Consider the following 4,902-nt stretch of genomic DNA (forward strand, 5'->3'; position numbering starts at 1 on the left):
CCAGGTGTAACATCCTGAAATAGCAAGAGTTGAGTTGAAGGGCTAAACGTGTAATTTGGGAAAGAGTCGCGACTTGGTCGCGTGTTAAATAGTCGACTCGGCGAGTCAATGAGATGGACTCGGCGAGTAGGCGCTGAGTGGAGAAAACCCTAATTCTTGGGGTTGAGCCCTATATAAAGAGCATTATGTTTCCTCCCCAGCCTCTTTATCACCCCCTTGAGTCCCAGAAACCCTAAAATCATGGAGAAGCACCATTGTTGAGTGGATTCGAGCTTGGAGAAGTAATTGTTGAAGAAAGTTTGGAAAATTGAAGGTGTGGAGCAAGGGGCTTTGCTTGGATTCGAGTTCCTTGCAGATTGGGGTGTTCCTTTGAGGTAATATCTCGTTCTTAGGCTGTTGTTCTCTTGTCTCTTCATTTTGGGGTTTGAGGGGAAGCTTATCTTGGGTGATATTGGAATCTAGAGGTTAGATCTGAGGTTGCTACCTCAGATCTGGAATATAGGAGAGTTGGAATGCAGGAAAGTCCCTGTGTTGAGTGTTGGATGAAGCTATCTTGTCCCAAACCTTAGCCCTAGTGTGCAAAATGCATAGATCTCTTTGGATTCACGTAAAGATTGCCACTTTACGTGATGGATGAGTTGTAGGAGGCTAGATCTATGTTTTGGATCAATTTCATCGTCTGGAACGCTTTTGTTTGGATGCAGACCGGTGGTACTCGGCGAGTCACACGGGTGGACTCGACGAGTTGCCTGAAGATAAGCTGGTACTCGACGAGTTGGATGAACAACTCGGCGAGTAGATTGAAGATAGCCTTAGACTTGGCGAGTCTGTTCTTGGACTCGGCGAGTCTTGTCGAAGATCCCAAATAATTTCTGGTTGAGTCGAGAACCGGTGAGTCAAGGGATGACTCGGAGAGTTATGTGCGAGTGGACTCAGAGTTGTTGGAGTCGACGAGTTAGGTTGCGGATTGAGTGATGTTTTGAGTATGGGAACTCGGCGAGTCATAGGGTTGACTCGGCGAGTAGGGTCAGTCAGGGGTTGACTTTGACCTAATATTTGACCAAGGATTGACCAGCGGTTCCAAGGGTATTTTGGTAATTGTTGATTACGGTTTTGAGTTCAGTGCATTGGTGGCTGTCCAGTGGTGGAGATTGTATCAGTGATCGGAGCATCTTAGGTTATCTGTTCAGTCGGTAGTTTCGAGGTGAGTTATCCTCACTATATATATAGGGTTGAAGGCACCAAGGCCGACCCTTTTATCGGATGGAAATCCGGGTAATTGTTTGTTGTATGATATCGCAGGATATGGGCCGGAAGGCATTATATGTTGTGGGCCGGAAGGCATTACATGTTGCGGGTCGTAAGGCAATGCGATGTGGACCGGAAGGTCATGGCCTGGAAAGGCGTTTGTGCATAATTATTATGTTGACTGAGTCGTAGGGAGATGTTATGCTAGTGATCGGATAGGCTGGTATCTTGGTTAGGGTAATGATATGTTATATGATCTGTTGATCGATTTGCTAACTGTGAACTGTTATATGATTACATGTTATGTGCATGGTTGTCTGGTCTGGAGTGTAACCCGGTATGCATGGTTGCTCTATGTTCTGTCATGATATGTATGCTTTTATGTTGCGGGCCGGAAGGCGATATGTTATGGGCTGGAAGGCAATGTGTTATGGGCCGGAAGGCATTACGCTATGGGCCGGAAGGCGATATGTTTTGGACCGGAAGGTTGTGGCCTGGAAGGGCGTATATGTGGTTGGTATTTTGGGGATATCTCACTAAGCTTTCGGGCTTACAGTTGTGGTTTTTATGTATTCAGGTTCTTAGGAGTCTGTGGAAAGGCAAAGGCGTGATCGTACCGTTCCTCGCGTTGGTGTTTTATGAAATGGACCTGGGAAATACTCTGTTAAATAATGTATTGAAAACCTTTTTGTAATAACGTTATTAAAATGGGTTGTCTTGGAAAAGTTTTAATTTTTTCGAAATTTTGATCGTTTCAAGTTGGTATCAGAGCCTTGGTTTGAGCGAATTGGAGGAACACTCGTGTGACTCCAGTCTCAAATCGAGGAGGATTCTAAAAAGAGGAAATAAATTGGTTTTTTTTTAAATTAAGTAAAGGAGGACGCAGAGGTACGATCAGCCGGAGCCAGTAAGTAACCCCAAATTACCATTCATGACATTTGTTTTATTGATCTTTGATAGAACAGCATGCTAGAGTTAGGCTAGGGATCTTCAGGAATTCATGTTAATGTTGCCTGATTATGATGCCTGTAGCCTAGGGTTCCTTACGGGAGATTCTCAGTGTTCCTCTAGTGGTGAGGGTTGAGCGTTGTTATGCATGTTTCTCTGGGGTGTTGTGGTAGTACTTCATACCAATATGGGTAGGTGTGGAAGGTAGTATGGGCCTGTACTACTGAAAGCACAGGACCTATACGCGTATCAGGGAAACCATGACCTCTAGGGTTGGGTAGAGAGTTGTCTCCCAGGATAGTGGGAAGAGTCTAAGGTTTTCTAGTATGTTTTCAGTATGGAGATTTCGAGTCATGCTGGAAGAGGATCCGGGTCAGGATCGGGTACAGGAGGAGGAGTTGCGGACGGGTCAGTATCGCACGAGTTTATCGGTCAGATGAGTACGCATGAGTTGGATGCAAGGATTCGTGAGAGCCTGCATTATGAGGTTGCTGCATTGTTTCGGGCCGAGCTGTCGGAACTGTTTGGGTCGATCAAGACCGCCATGGTGGAGTATTTTGATGAGTGCTATGCGGCTCTCACGGAGACGGCTGCCGCGGCGGCTACAGTGGCTGTAGCAGCGGCAGGAGGAGGAGCTGATAGGGATTTTCAGTATCGGGACTTCGATAATACGTAGCCTCCCACCTTCGATGGGGTTCAGAACCCGATTGTTGCTATGAGATGGTTATCAGACGTGGAGGGGTGTTTCTTCATGTGTTCATGCCCTGCTGATCTGAGGGTGAGGTGTGCTCTGAACCTGTTGAGGCTTGGGGCGAAGGATTGGTGGAGATTGACCACGGGGTCATACTCAGATGCGCAGAGGGTTGCGGTTTCATTGGATCAGTTCAGAGAGACGATCAGCGCTCGCTATGTTCCGCAGGATGAGAGGAAAAGATTGGCTCAAGAGTTCCTTGAGCTGAATCAGGATTCGGAGTCGGTGACTGAGATCACCAGGATGTTCACTGAGAGGGCGATGCTTTGCCCTGAGTTCGCTTTGGAGCAGGCTCAAATGTCCCGATATCTGAGTATGCTCAAGGGGGATATCAGACAGTTTGTGTCTGCGCAGGGGTGCGGGACATTGTTGGAGTTGCAGGAGTACGCTAGGCGGCATGAGTTAGAGATTGAGTTGCAGTTGCGTGAGCTGAGGCGGGCTCCGGTGCAGTCGCGGCCGGTGCCGAAACGGTCCAAGACCGTTGATGTTAAAGTGGGGGATCTGAGTAGCCACACTTATGGGAAGCGTGGGAGGAGTCACACCGGAGTTTGCAGGTCCGATGGTGCATGCCGCAAGTGCGGAAAGGAGGGGCACTATGCGAGGGATTGTCGGCGGTTAGCACCGGTTCGGGATTTGAGGATTTGCTATCATTATCGCCAGGTTGGACATATGAGGGTCAACTGTCCACAGCTTTCCACGGGACCGGTGCAGGCTCCAGTACCAGCCACTTTGAGGATTTTAGGAGAAGGTTAGGGTGGAGCGGAGCCCCCAAGGGCTCAGGGGCGTGCTTATCAGCTTGTGGCAGAGGAGGTCAGAGCAGTGCCGGATGCAGCTACGGGTATGTTTCTTTCTTGATGTCATGTTATCTTGCGATTATTATGGTGTATTGTTGTGCTGGTATCTTTGTGTGGTTTTTGATGCGGTATTCATCGTTTTGCGGGTTGAGGTTTTGGTTATGGATTCGTGTTTCGGGTTGTCATCTTGGTATCCATTGTTCCTTGAGGGTTTGGCATGGTTATGGATTTGTGTTTCGGGTTTTCGTCTTGGTATCCGTTGTTCCTTGAGGGTTTGGCATGGTTATGGATTTGTGTTTCGGGTTTTTGTCATGGTATCCGTTGTTCCTTGAGGGTTTGGCATGGTTATGGATTTGTGTTTCGGGTTTTCGTCATGGTATCCGTTGTTCCTTGAGGGTTTGGCATGGTTATGGATTTGTGTTTCAGGTTTTCGTCTTGGTATCCGTTGTTCCTTGAGGGTTTGGCATGGTTATGGATTCGTGTTTCGGGTTTTCGTTTTGGTATCCGTTGTTCCCTGAGGGTTTGGTATGGTTATAGTTTGGTGTTTTGTGCTTTCGTTGGTTATCATTCGTGAGAGTTATTAGTGGAGATGCAACATTGGGTTGAAGTTCGGTTCGCATCGGCTTCCCGAAGAGTGGTTAGATAGAGTTTGAGTTTCTTTCGAGCGGGCTAATCAGTGTTGATGTGAGATCTCGTTAAGGTTGTTTATGCTTGTGGGAAGCAGTCCGCATGTAAGTGTTTTCTTTGTGCAGGGTTGTTCTGGAAGGTCGGTGATGGCGACCGATGGTTGTTAATCAGTGCTATAAGTGGGGGAGAGTTGGAGAACTCTCTGGGAGATCGATGAGTATTTTAGAGTGCTTAGTTGTTGGGATTCAGCAGTGTTCTGTCAGCCCAGAGTATAGGCTGATAGGAGCCAGTGTCGGGCATGTGGGGCGGGATATAGACCTAGGGCACTTGATTGTGGAGGCCGGGGAGCAGGCCGAGATCGAGTATGTATGATGGAATTAGAGTTCGGAACCCCCTAGAGGGATAGAACGGTATGTAGGGGAGGGTTTCCAGGGGTGATAGCCCGGAATGATGAATGCTAGTTGAGCGGTCCAGAATGGGCTGAAGGCCTGGTAAGACGGTCCAGTCATGTTGAAGACTCTGCAAGTATTGTTG

Source organism: Lactuca saligna, chromosome 9, assembly GCF_052625555.1.
Source record: "Lactuca saligna cultivar CGN05327 chromosome 9, ASM5262555v1, whole genome shotgun sequence".
Lineage (NCBI taxonomy): Eukaryota > Viridiplantae > Streptophyta > Magnoliopsida > Asterales > Asteraceae > Lactuca > Lactuca saligna.